Source organism: Aedes aegypti, chromosome 2 (genome assembly GCF_002204515.2).
Source record: "Aedes aegypti strain LVP_AGWG chromosome 2, AaegL5.0 Primary Assembly, whole genome shotgun sequence".
Taxonomy (NCBI): Eukaryota; Metazoa; Arthropoda; class Insecta; order Diptera; family Culicidae; genus Aedes; species Aedes aegypti.
This window is the reverse complement of record NC_035108.1, coordinates 174,983,023-174,997,912: the sequence shown is the minus strand read 5'-3', so window position 1 is coordinate 174,997,912 and position 14,890 is coordinate 174,983,023. Positions and strand designations below refer to the sequence as shown.

Sequence of the window (14,890 nt, the reverse complement as noted above, 5' to 3'; positions counted from 1 at the left end):
AATACCTTGGATAAGGTATCGTGGGGTAAGTGGATACAGAAAAATCAATAGTCAACTTCATTGTTATGTACAGCTAACGTCAATAATGTAATTCAAACTTTTTTCTGTGCATGACATATGAGGGACTATTATACTTCAAATCGTCAATTATTTTGATTTCTCTGATTTTTACCTATTGAGCATTAGGGATTTGAAAATTTGCGCCAAATGATCCACTTGCCCCACCATGGTGGGGTAAGTGGATCACCTATAGAAAAAAACTTTATTCACAAAACAAATGTGATGTTATCATGTATAGTATGAATAATATTACTGTCATTCTTGTTATACGTGCTATGTTATAAATTTTGATAGCTTTAAAATAAAAAAAATCTTTATTTTATCAAAATATTATGAAAAATATTTGTACATTAGTTTACACTTATTCGAACAAAAACAAACACTGTAACTAAAATATTTTGGAGAAAATTCATCCATTTTATATACCTGAGTTATACAAAAGAACTGAGGATTATTCTTAACGATGTTTTCGAAAGACACTCTTAGTTTAAAATATTAATTACATATACTTTTGTTTAGCATACTGAAATCTTTTTATTCTATTTAAGGAAATACTTATATCATCTGCCTAGAACAGTCGATATGGTCAAAAAACGTACGATAATATGCTTTCAGGTGGAGAATTTGTATAATTTGCTCTTTTGCATTTCAGCTTAGAAAAACCAAGAAAAATTTTGTTTGAATTTTTCAATTTTAATTTTTTTTTTGTACTAGAAAGATTGTACAACACTTTTAGGTGGATTAATTGAAATTTTTTCAGGTCAATTTGGCAAATTCAAGCTAGGAATGAAAAATATAAAAGGAAAACAACACTTGATGACACGTAAGCTTATTCAAACCCGCGTAAGTAGTCTGCCAATATTTGATAACAATAGTTGATCCACTTACCCCATCCCATTAAAAAGTGCGGGTAAGTGTACCATGACCAATATATCTGTATTTATTTACAAAAAATACATTTTTTTCATTGTGATTCATACAATTAGAACTGAAATGTTTACCATGTGTTGAAAAAACTAATAGTAATGGATTTTTTATCGACAGAAAACAACTTTAAAATGAATTGATTTTTGCAGTCAACAAGTTTGCTTGTGGTAGTGCACGTGTAGTATCAGTTTTGCAGTAGTATCAGTGTGTACGTGAGAATATAACCTAAAATGAAGCAAAGGTGTGAAAACATTCGGAATATTAAAGTATTTATTCTTATTACGGACGAATGATCCACCTACCCCACTGCTACACTTCCCCCACGGTACCTTACCCCAACAAATTTGAACCTAAATCCTGAACCATAATCAAATTAAAAATATTGGGCATTTCTTTTACCACTGGACTATCGCAGAAGTTTTTACAAGTGCGGAAATGCTAACATAAGGGCGCGATTGCATCAAATCGAGTCGGTGTCTTCAGCGGAGTTATTCCTCACAGTCCAACGAATAAGTGCTCTGAAGACACCAACATGATTCGATGCAATCCCGCACTTTTATTTGCATCTTCGCACTTATGAAGCCGCACTTCGCAGTCCAGTAGTTGAAGAAATACACAATAATAAATGTATGAATCGAATAAATAATTCATTTGTGATTTTTCCTAAAAAAATCATTAAATTCGTTCGAAACTAAAACAATTTGTTACTTTGATGTCGGTACCCAGTATTGTAAAAAATCAATGCATTGCGGTATTTTCCATCGGATACTAAGTCTTGTTATCATAAGTGATCAATATTAAACAACCCAAAAAATTCTTTCAATGCTTTTAATTGGAGACATTGCAGAAATAAAAATTTCCAATTTTAGCGTTACGTTATAAATGGACGCTGCCTTAGTACCTTACAAACGGCAGAAATATGTCATTCGAGGTATTTGCTATTAGCTACACTGCCCATAACTGCTTATTTGGAACATTCGACAAAAATAGAGCGGTTCCACGCCAAATCGGTAAACGATGAAACTCGACTACCTTGGATTCAAATGGAATTTTGCACATAGTTTCGATATTATAGAATAAGTTTTTTCCACTGGTGGAGAGACCATTTAAAATCAAGAGTAACTTCTGATAGGGGCGTAAGTATTTTTAGCATCACCATTTAAAAAAAAATTGTACCTCGGAAACCGTTTGTTATAGAGAAAAAGTGTCTGAGGAGGGATGGTAGACAATCAAATAGGCTTTGTAAAAAAATATACACTAAAAAAAAACTTTTATTTTCATGAAAAAATTGAAATTAAACCTTAAAACACAAATTGCAAAAAATAGGTATCTTCGACTTTTTTCAAATTTTTTCTGTAAAATTTCAATGTAAAACCAGATGTTTTAAGCACAATTTCAACATTGTGCAATCTAAAATAAAAAAGTTTTTCTAAGAGCAACTTTTGGTGCATTTCTGAAAATTCAATTTCTGGCCGTAGAAAAGACGTTTTGATGCTGTAATATGATTCTTCATCCAAAAACAATTCAAAATGCTAATAACAATGATCTTCCTAAAACCATCCGTTTTCAAGATATTTAGGATTCAATTATATTAATATCATAAAACTTATAAAAATACGCCCGTTTCATAAGTTACTCCAGATGCTCCACCAACAATGTTACGTTTATCTCTTTCCACATTAATATCCCATGTTTTAAGGGCAGTTTCAACATGGTGCAATTTAAAATAAAAAAGTTTTTCTATGGGCAACTTTTGGTGTATTTCTGAAAATTCAATTTCTTTTTATAGAAAAGGCGTTTTGATGCTGCAATATGATTCTTTAACCACAAACAATTCAAAATTCTAATATCAATGATCTTCCTATAAGTAACCGCTTCAAGATATTTGGGATTGAATTATATTAATATCATAAAACTTAAGAAAATACGCCCGTTTCTTGCATTATTCCAGATGCTCCATCAACAATGTTACGTTAATCTCTTCCCACATTATTGGGTATTTCGTTCACCACTGGACTGCGCAGTCAGTTTTCATAAGTGCGAGAATGTAAATAAAAGTGCGATCCTGCATCAAATCTTGTTGGTGTCATCAGCGCACTTATTCTACGATTTATAATGAATGAGTGCGCTGAAGACATCAACAAGATTGGATGCAGAATCGCACTTTTATTTTCCTTCTCTCACTTATAAAAACTAACTGCGGAGTCCAGTGGTGAATGAAATGCGCAATAATATCCCATAAACTTTATCTTTGACACTTACACAAATAAACGAATTGTTGAGAAGTTACAATAACAATATGTAACAATATTATTAGCCGCCACCAATCCCTCCAAAATGATCCGTCAAACAAACCAAGACAAATACGGTGCCATTGGTGGCGCATTGAAAAGGATGGCTACTAGAGCTAGTTTGGCAAGACAGCATGAGCATCCAATCACTAATCCAAAAGCTTTGTATGAGTGGGCTAGTAAGCGGAGAGAAGAATACCTGACAAAATTGTCATTTTGTTTTGTGTCACAGGAAGATTACGAACAAGGATCAGAAGAACTAAGTAACATACATCAACAAGCAAAGCTAATTCCAGGAACACAGAAATTCCATTGCTTTGTACCCATTTCCGAAAACAAAATCGCAGCAAAACTGTATTCAAGTGATGAGGCAGTAAGCTATTATAATGTTTATAGAAAAGTTAAAACATTATCAAATAAGTTGACATTTAAAATCTGTTCTATACCAAAATATATTAAAACAAATAAAAATATTAAAATTATGTACAATAATCGTGAGAATAAATAAATAAGGTTAAGAAGTTTAAAGGCGTTTTTCCTTCTTCCCCTCCTTAACATCATTCATATTATCATCTTCCATTGTAATACCACAGACAAACAGAAGTAACACCTAGAACATTTTTCACAAAATTCTCTCGACCACAAATACTACTACCATCTTGTGAGCTTATTGAACGAAATAACTTTTTGTGCCACATGTCCAACTGGTGGCGGTAGTGTGAAATGTCAAACACGAAGGAAAGCGACGCGCGCGCCTCTGGTTGTGAACTTCACAACTGTTGTATTTTAAACTGATCGTTAAATTCGTGGGCGATGGAAATTTATCCAGTGTTACGTCTGTTTGTCTGTGGTAATACTTATATTAATTCTCAACAACATTCCAACAATCATCCTGTATCTTTCGAACAGTTCATCCAACCGTCTAAATGTCAAAGAAAAAGTAGATGGGATATTAATGTGGGAAGAGATTAACGTAACATTGTTGATGGAGCATCTGGAATAATGTAAGAAACGGGCGTATTTTCTTAAGTTTTATGATATTAATTTAATTCAATCCCAAATATTTTGAAGCGGTAACTTATAGGAAGATCATTGATATTAGAATTTTGAATTGTTTTTGGATAAAAAATCATATTGTAGCATCAAAACGCCTTTTCTATAACCAGAAATTGAATTTTCAGAAATACACCAAAAGTTGCCCATAGAAAAAAAAATATTTTAAATTCCACCATGTTGAAACTGCCCTTAAAACATGGGATATTAATGTGGAAAGAGATAAACGTAACATTGTTGGTGGAGCATCTGGAGTAACTTATGAAACGGGCGTATTTTCTTAAGTTTTATGATATGAATATAATTGAATCCTAAATATCTAGAAAACGGCTAGTTTTAGGAATGTCATTGTTATTAGCATTTTGAATTGTTTTTGGATGAAGAATCATATTACAGCTTAGCTTAGCTTAGCTTAGACTGACTACACATATCAATGGTTGCTATTCCGTGATTGACCGAAGTCAGTGAAAATGCACAAAGAATCAACTAGAAGTTCGGCTGGGATTGGCCATAATCTTCTTCAGTGTGCATAATTCAGTGCCTCTATTTATACAAGGTCAATAACGGCGCCGGCCACGTCCTTGCAGTCAGGTGGGATTGGAGGAAGGAATGTTAGTGTGTAACCTTTGCTATATGGAGACCGTGTTTACCTCTGCATCTCCACAAAGGTTACTGGGAGGGATGTTTGTTAATGGGAAGGATCGTTGGGTCACAGGATTCACTTTGATAAGCGATTAGACCATGATAAATTATTTGACGCGAGCTAAGGATCGAACACTACCAACCTGCTTCGCGAACCGCGCCACTAATAGATCATGCCACGCGAGCGTCGCGCGACACGATTGATCCTGCTCACATCACCCGCCCCCGCAGGAGCAAGCGACGCGAGCAAAGGATCAAACACTACTAACCTGCTTCGCGATCCGCGCCACTAATCTCAAGGTCGAAGGATCAAACACTACTAACGAACCGATCACTTTTTCACTACTTCACTACCGACGCGCGACATGTTTGATCCTGCCCTCATCGCGCGCCCCCGCAGGAGCAAGCGTCAAGGTCGAAGGATCAAACACTATTAACGAACCGATCACTTTTTCACTACTTCACTACCGACGCGCGACATGTTTGATCCTGCCCTCATCGCGCGCCCCCGCAGGAGCAAGCGTCAAGGTCGAAGGATCAAACACTACTAACGAACCGATCACTTTTTCACTACTTCACTACCGACGCGCGACATGTTTGATCCTGCCCTCATCGCGCGCCCCCGCAGGAGCAAGCGTCAAGGTCGAAGGATCAAACACTACTAACGAACCGATCACTTTTTCACTACTTCACTACCGACGCGCGACATGTTTGATCCTGCCCTCATCGCGCGCCCCCGCAGGAGCAAGCGTCAAGGTCGAAGGATCAAACACTACTAACGAACCGATCACTTTTTCACTACTTCACTACCGACGCGCGACATGTTTGATCCTGCCCTCATCGCTCGCCCCCGCAGGAGCAAGCATCAAGGTCGAAGGATCAAACACTACTAACGAACCGATCACTTTTTCACTACTTCACTACCGACGCGCGACATGTTTGATCCTGCCCTCATCGCGCGCCCCCGCAGGAGCAAGCGTCAAGGTCGAAGGATCAAACACTACTAACGAACCGATCACTTTTTCACTACTTCACTACCGACGCGCGACATGTTTGATCCTGCCCTCATCGCGCGCCCCCGCAGGAGCAAGCGTCAAGGTCGAAGGATCAAACACTACTAACGAACCGATCACTTTTTCACTACTTCACTACCGACGCGCGACATGTTTGATCCTGCCCTCATCGCGCGCCCCCGCAGGAGCAAGCGTCAAGGTCGAAGGATCAAACACTACTAACGAACCGATCACTTTTTCACTACTTCACTACCGACGCGCGACATGTTTGATCCTGCCCTCATCGCGCGCCCCCGCAGGAGCAAGCGTCAAGGTCGAAGGATCAAACACTACTAACGAACCGATCACTTTTTCACTACTTCACTACCGACGCGCGACATGTTTGATCCTGCCCTCATCGCGCGCCCCCGCAGGAGCAAGCGTCAAGGTCGAAGGATCAAACACTACTAACGAACCGATCACTTTTTCACTACTTCACTACCGACGCGCGACATGTTTGATCCTGCCCTCATCGCGCGCCCCCGCAGGAGCAAGCGTCAAGGTCGAAGGATCAAACACTACTAACGAACCGATCACTTTTTCACTACTTCACTACCGACGCGCGACATGTTTGATCCTGCCCTCATCGCTCGCCCCCGCAGGAGCAAGCATCAAGGTCGAAGGATCAAACACTACTAACGAACCGATCACTTTTTCACTACTTCACTACCGACGCGCGACATGTTTGATCCTGCCCTCATCGCGCGCCCCCGCAGGAGCAAGCGTCAAGGTCGAAGGATCAAACACTACTAACGAACCGATCACTTTTTCACTACTTCACTACCGACGCGCGGCATGTTTGATCCTGCCCTCATCGCGCGCCCCCGCAGGAGCAAGCGTCAAGGTCGAAGGATCAAACACTACTAACGAACCGATCACTTTTTCACTACTTCACTACCGGCGCGCGACATGTTTGATCCTGCCCTCATCGCGCGCCCCCGCAGGAGCAAGCGTCAAGGTCGAAGGATCAAACACTACTCGTTTTTGGATGAAGAATCATATTACAGCATCAAAACGTCTTTTCTACGGCCAGAAATTGAATTTTCAGAAATGCACCAAAAGTTGCTCTTAGAAAAACTTTTTTATTTTAGATTGCACCATGTTGAAACTGTGCTTAAAACATCTAGTTTTACATTGAAATTTTACAGAAAAAATTTGAAAAAAGTCGAAGATACCTATTTTTTGCAATTTGTGTTTGAAGGTTTAATTTCGATTTTTTTTTATGAAAATAAAAGTTTTTTTTTCAGTGTATATTTTTTTACAAAGCCTATTTGATTGTCTACCATCCCTCCTCAGACACTTTTTCTCTATAACAAACGGTTTCCGAGGTACAATTTTTTTTAAATGGTGGTGCCAAAAATACATACGCCCTTATCAGAAGTTACTATCGATTCTAAACGATCCCCAATTATATGAGATAATTTTCGTCTCATATAATTAATACATCTGCGCAGTTTCATCCAAATCGGAATGGTACTTGTCAGATTTCAGCATTTTATGGACGATTTCGCGTGGAACCGCTCAATAGGCGTTGAGTAAATGGAATACCAAGTGTGCATTTTATGGAACACGAACCACATTATAATTAGAATTATTCATTTTTTCATTCTGAAACTGTGAATACTTTCAAAGAATTGTATCAGATGTAACATGCAGATCTACCTTTTAAAGCATTCGGCATGTAATATGATGTCAAGTTATGTCAAAATACCAACAGAGGCTATTTTGAAATATGGCAATCAAAATAGAACGACAATAAAATGGCGATTTTGCAAAATTTTAGTTTTTTAAAAACCATTACTTTTTCTTGGACAAAATGAAAGCTAAAGATTTTAACTTTTCAAAAAATAAAAAAAATAAAATAAAAATAAAAATTTCACAAAAAATAGTTTTTTACATGGAAAAAAATCCGTTTTTTCGTGTTTTGAAGACTTCGGGACAAAAGGAGTTTTTGCTGTTCTCATTGTAGGACTCAGCGCATTTGATTTTTTATTTTTGAAAAAATCATCACTTTTGAACAGCTCAACCAATTTTCTATCTTTTTTCCAGAGTTTTATATTTATTCTGAAAAGTTGAAATCTTAAGCTTTCATTCCTTAAAAATATATTGAAAACCGGTTGAGCTGTTCAAAAGTCATGAATAATTGCATATTTTTTATTTTCAAAAAAAAAAAAAAAAAAAAAAAAAAAAATATATATATATATATATATATATATATATATATATATATATATATATATATATATATATATATATATATATATATATATATATATATATATATATATATATATATATATATATATATATATATATATATATATATACATATATATATATATATATATATATATATATATATATTTTTTTTTTTTTTTATTTTTTTTTTTTGAAAATAAAAAATATGCAATTATTCATGACTATATATATATATATATATATATATATATATATATATATATATATATATATATATATATATATATATATATATATATATATATATATATATATATATATATATATATATATATATATATCTCAGACACTCAGTATGTTTTATACATCGCTAATTTGATAGCAAACGTAAAATTTTTTTCTACCTTTGTCCCGAGGCCTTCAAAACACGAAAAAACGGAAATTTTTGATTTATTTTTTTATGTAAAATAAAAACAATTTCTGTGAAATTTTATATTATTCTGGATAAGTCAAAATCTTTAGCTCTAATTTCGTCCAAGAAAATTGAAAATCGTTCAAGCGGTTCAAAAGTTATGAATTAAAAAACAATAAAAAATATGCAAAATCGCGATTTTTTTGGTTACTTTATTTTGGAAATCATCACCCTAATCAAAAAATCCAAAAACACGTGTATCCTTATTTCGGATAAGAAACAAAATAGCAAACTTTCACGGAATTCGGTGACCCACTAGATCGGTTTTTCATGGAATGGCTTTATAGATATACTAGTTGGCCCGCCAAACGTTGTACTGCGGATTTGCAGTAGACTTTGCAAAAATCTTCATACAAAACGTCAAATTTGTATTGCAGTTTTATTCAATTTTCCCGGTAGATTTTAACAGAAGACATTTTTACGAACACGTCACAGCTCTTGTACAATGCAACAGAGAAAGAATAGTGAAACATCGTTGACCCGTTCTCAAGCCATTTTGTACATACAAACATCATTCAATTTTAATTTTTATAGAAGATAGATGTATGTCTATAGTTAGCTTATCAGCTACTAACTAAATATAAGATTGATTATGATTGTTCCTGATATAAAATTCATGACAAGAGAGAAACATGGGATATTAATGTGGAAAGAGATAAACGTAACATTGTTGGTGGAGCATCTGGAGTAACTTATGAAACGGGCGTATTTTCTTAAGTTTTATGATATGAATATAATTGAATCCTAAATATCTAGAAAACGGCTAGTTTTAGGAATGTCATTGTTATTAGCATTTTGAATTGTTTTTGGATGAAGAATCATATTACAGCATCAAAACGTCTTTTCTACGGCCAGAAATTGAATTTTCAGAAATGCACCAAAAGTTGCTCTTAGAAAAACTTTTTTATTTTAGATTGCACCATGTTGAAACTGTGCTTAAAACATCTAGTTTTACATTGAAATTTTACAGAAAAAATTTGAAAAAAGTCGAAGATACCTATTTTTTGCAATTTGTGTTTGAAGGTTTAATTTCGATTTTTTTTATGAAAATAAAAGTTTTTTTTTTCAGTGTATATTTTTTTACAAAGCCTATTTGATTGTCTACCATCCCTCCTCAGACACTTTTTCTCTATAACAAACGGTTTCCGAGGTACAATTTTTTTTAAATGGTGGTGCCAAAAATACATACGCCCTTATCAGAAGTTACTATCGATTCTAAACGATCCCCAATTATATGAGATAATTTTCGTCTCATATACTTAATACATCTGCGCAGTTTCATCCAAATCGGAATGGTACTTGTCAGATTTCAGCATTTTATGGACGATTTCGCGTGGAACCGCTCAATAGGCGTTGGGTAAATGGAATACCAAGTGTGCATTTTATGGAACACGAACCACATTATAATTAGAATTATTCATTTTTTCATTCTGAAACTGTGAATACTTTCAAAGAATTGTATCAGATGTAACATGCAGATCTACCTTTTAAAGCATTCGGCATGTAATATGATGTCAAGTTATGTCAAAATACCAACAGAGGCTATTTTGAAATATGGCAATCAAAATAGAACGACAATAAAATGGCGATTTTGCAAAATTTTAGTTTTTTAAAAACCATTACTTTTTCTTGGACAAAATGAAAGCTAAAGATTTTAACTTTTCAAAAAATAAAAAAAATAAAATAAAAATAAAAATTTCACAAAAAATAGTTTTTTACATGGAAAAAAATCCGTTTTTTCGTGTTTTGAAGACTTCGGGACAAAAGGAGTTTTTGCTGTTCTCATTTTTTTCAGTTTTTGAGATATATTTTTTGGAAAATTAAAAATCAGTCATTTTTTGTCGGCATACACTGTAGGACTCAGCGCATTTGATTTTTTATTTTTGAAAAAAATCATCACTTTTGAACAGCTCAACCAATTTTCTATCTTTTTTCCAGAGTTTTATATTTATTCTGAAAAGTTGAAATCTTAAGCTTTCATTCCTTAAAAATATATTGAAAACCGGTTGAGCTGTTCAAAAGTCATGATTTTTTTTTTTTAAATGAAAAATCTTATGCGCTGAGAACTACAGTGTATGCCGATAAATAATTGCATATTTTTTATTTTCAAAAAAAAAAAAAAAAAAAAAAAAAAATATATATATATATATATATATATATATATATATATATATATATATATATATATATATATATCTCAGACACTCAGTATGTTTTATACATCGCTAATTTGATAGCAAACGTAAAATTTTTTTCTACCTTTGTCCCGAGGCCTTCAAAACACGAAAAAACGGAAATTTTTGATTTATTTTTTTATGTAAAATAAAAACAATTTCTGTGAAATTTTATATTATTCTGGATAAGTCAAAATCTTTAGCTCTAATTTCGTCCAAGAAAATTGAAAATCGTTCAAGCGGTTCAAAAGTTATGAATTAAAAAACAATAAAAAATATGCAAAATCGCGATTTTTTTGGTTACTTTATTTTGGAAATGATCACCCTAATCAAAAAATCCAAAAACACGTGTATCCTTATTTCGGATAAGAAACAAAATAGCAAACTTTCACGGAATTCGGTGACCCACTAGATCGGTTTTTCATGGAATGGCTTTATAGATATACTAGTTGGCCCGCCAAACGTTGTACTGCGGATTTGCAGTAGACTTTGCAAAAATCTTCATACAAAACGTCAAATTTGTATTGCAGTTTTATTCAATTTTCCCGGTAGATTTTAACAGAAGACATTTTTACGAACACGTCACAGCTCTTGTACAATGCAACAGAGAAAGAATAGTGAAACATCGTTGACCCGTTCTCAAGCCATTTTGTACATACAAACATCATTCAATTTTAATTTTTATAGAAGATAGATGTATGTCTATAGTTAGCTTATCAGCTACTAACTAAATATAAGATTGATTATGATTGTTCCTGATATAAAATTCATGACAATTTTGAAGCTTAGGCCTGTTTTACAGGTCAACAATTATAACAAAAATAAACGAAATCTTTTTAACCATTCGACTGTTAAAAAACAGTAAAATTTAGGTTCTGAACCGTTCTATATGAAAACCACATAGATAATGCATAATGCATCATACGTAGGGGAATTGCTGAACAATTTTGAACAAATTCATTCAAATATGCAGTTTGTTTGATTGTCATATCGGAAAATGCCAACCCTGAACCAAAACAATACAGCGAAGTCAAAGTACTCACCTTTCCACAGGATGTTTTCGTCGATCAAAAACGTGTCGAATACCTTGAATGTCTATTGCAGTTATCATCTTTTGGTGAAACGTGCCACCCTTGGCTGGATGAACCCCGACAGCAGAATATTGTCTGCACCGACCGGTTGTCACAACAGAGTCGGTTCGCTTCAGTAGCTCCAGATGATTGCTTCTGGCAGCATTCGCCAACCGGATGACTTTGTTGGTCGCTTTCATGGCTCTAAACGGAAACTCGGAGCAAAGATTTCCGGCGAATGCAGATAACGGAACCGAACTTACTGAACTCTGATAGCTGGCAGGACGACGAACTTGTACCACCTGGGTACTCACGAGGAAAACTTATACTGTTAACCCACCGGTGCATGACTGTCTGCAGACATGGGTGTTCTAATATTTTGATTTATCTTTTTTCTCGTTTGATAGTTAATAACGTTATCCAAACATAATATAACTATTTGCTTAATAAGCTTATGAATGCTTCAATTTGAAGCTTTTGATTAATATGACTAGATGCACTTAAATCTACTTCGGTGTTTTAATAAACATACTTAAAAAGCTTGCACGTATTTTTTGCATTTACGGAATGCAAATGTAGATGTAAAGCTCTCTCGATAACTCGATATTGAAGGGACTTTCGAGTTGTGGAGGTATCGAGTTGTAGAACACAAAATCAATGCAAATGTGATCCAAGAAACCATCGAGGTAGCCATGAATACCAACTTTTACTGTGTTTCTCTAACTCGATATCGAGATACAGAATATCAAGTAAGGGGCGATCCATTAATTACGTAAGGCAATTTTCGGGATTTTCAACCCCCCCTCCCCCCATGGTAAGATTTTTTGTATGAAAATTAAAAATAAATTGTATGGCGCGTAAGAAATCTCAAACCCCCCCTCCCCCCATAAACCCTTACATAATTAATGGACAGCCCCTAAGGGAGAGTTAACTGTTTATTACGACCAGTGCGGCATTACATCATTTCAGACGGAATGCACGTGAGCAAGCCATTCTGCATCGAAATCTAAAAGGTGAGTTTGGTGATTTCAAATGATTTTGTTCTCACGAGAGTACTCAATGATTAAGATTTAATTGTGAGTCTACCAGCACTGATTATAACTAAATAAAAATAAATAAATTTCCTATGAGAATTTCAGTACATCCAATCAAATCAATCGAAATCAAGATTTTCATATGCTCACTGAATCCACATGTTCATGTTTGTTTCGGAAAAAAACAATATCATAAGTGATACCAAAAGAGCAAAACACCCCTGTTTGCGGGCGAATGGTTTTGACAAAGATCAAAAGATTCGATTTAGATGGGAACGGCTTTTGTGTAAGCGATAAGTCTAATGGCAAAAGGGTTGTTAACAGTGGATCATGATTTTCGGATAAGTGAATCAATTCGATTATCAATATTGTTATTGATAGCTTTGCCCTAAGTTGATCGATTGTGGAAGTGATATGAAACATGAATGGAAACGATATTTTTTATTAGAAAGTATTATTTATTTCTACAGTTGATAAAAGATACATTGAATATCATACTACACTAACATGTCTTATGCATGAATTATGAAGCCATGCCGTACGTTTTCTTTGAGATGGTTGATAATATTACTAACGTCACATAAAATATGATGAATATACAAATGTACTCTATAATGTAATGGTTTTGTTCATTTTTAAACGGTTCCGAGATTTTACAGTTCAGTAAGGTACTATTTTTATATTCCATTGGTTTCGGCTCGAGATAGAAAAACAGGTTTAAAGTACCACTACTAATCCACGCAGATACTGAATTCAGTTCGACTAGGCTTCCGTGTATTCATCAAAAGATAAAATTATTATCGCATTTAATAAGGCTCTAGATAAATTGTGATATTTCTCTTATATCATGTATGGTCCTCAATGTGTGTATTGTTTGCCTATTATTGTGGGCATTGATACGGTTTGTTAAACATGCGGAAGGGGTCTTGTTTGGATCAAATCAGTTGATGAAAGTTGGGATGAAATGACAATTATAGGTAATATGTTTTGACAACGATAGATAGGTAATAGGAGTAACAGTGAGTTCGAACAGGATATGTTAAAGTTTTAAGTAGATTGGAAAATATACAATAGGTGCAGTCATTTGAGTTTCTTCCTTGCAATTGTATGGTGTTTTATAACTTTCATTCTTCGGGAAAAGTAAGGCGTAATAAATATTTTTCTTTGGTCACCTTCCAAGAGTTATGTACTTCTTATTCTATTTGAATCGATGTTTCAATTTATTTTAATCATTTATTACATTGGTACAAAACGACGGACGCTATGATTTCAAATATACATGTAGGAGCATTTGATGAATGATACGTTTTCATTAAAAGTTTTCATATGAATTTTATTTATTTGTCATCCTATTTTGTATGTATGTTTATGGATGTAACCTAACACAAAATACAGTATTGCACGATCTTTGCTTGTTTGTTGTTGCTACTGGGATTTTTCAATTGATTTTCATACTGGAACATGTTACAGATTTGAATCTGGAGATGCTATTGTAATACTTTCATTTCAGGTTTTATGAATTCACCTTCCAACGCCAGACACTTCATAATTCCAGAAATCGTTATTCCAAGCACACTCCAAAATTGAGAAACAATTTCTCCACCAAGAATAGTGTACCAAAAGTATTTACAAGAAGTAATTGTGTTTAAGAAATTTTTTAATTATTTTCATGACTTCAAGGTTGCCTACTTCGTACGTCACTGAAATTTAACGCAAATTGTGATTCCCTCCCTTTCGTCACACCTTTTCCTACATTCAATGCATTACTTTTCACGTAGGTACTTAAAGGATAACCCTTTGCATATGACTTTCAATTATTTGGTCGATGGAAACCGATGGAATTCAATTGAAAGCGTCGGGTTTAGATGTAAAGCGTTGTATCTAGAGATTGCAAAGTATTTCTCAACAAATAATAA

At 34.4% G+C, this 14,890-nt stretch overlaps 1 protein-coding gene across 2 annotated transcripts in view; it reads right to left on the bottom strand.

Moving 5' to 3' along the window:
• Positions 1 to 12,550, bottom strand: part of LOC5577387 (sodium channel protein Nach) — a 50,320-nt gene extending 37,770 nt beyond the window's left edge. For both annotated transcript variants that reach the window (XR_002500182.1, XM_021843209.1), the window contains exon 1: positions 11,914 to 12,550. The gene's annotated coding sequence lies outside the window, so the exon portion shown is untranslated. The remainder of the gene's footprint in view (positions 1 to 11,913) is intronic.
• Positions 12,551 to 14,890: the final 2,340 nt, after the last annotated feature.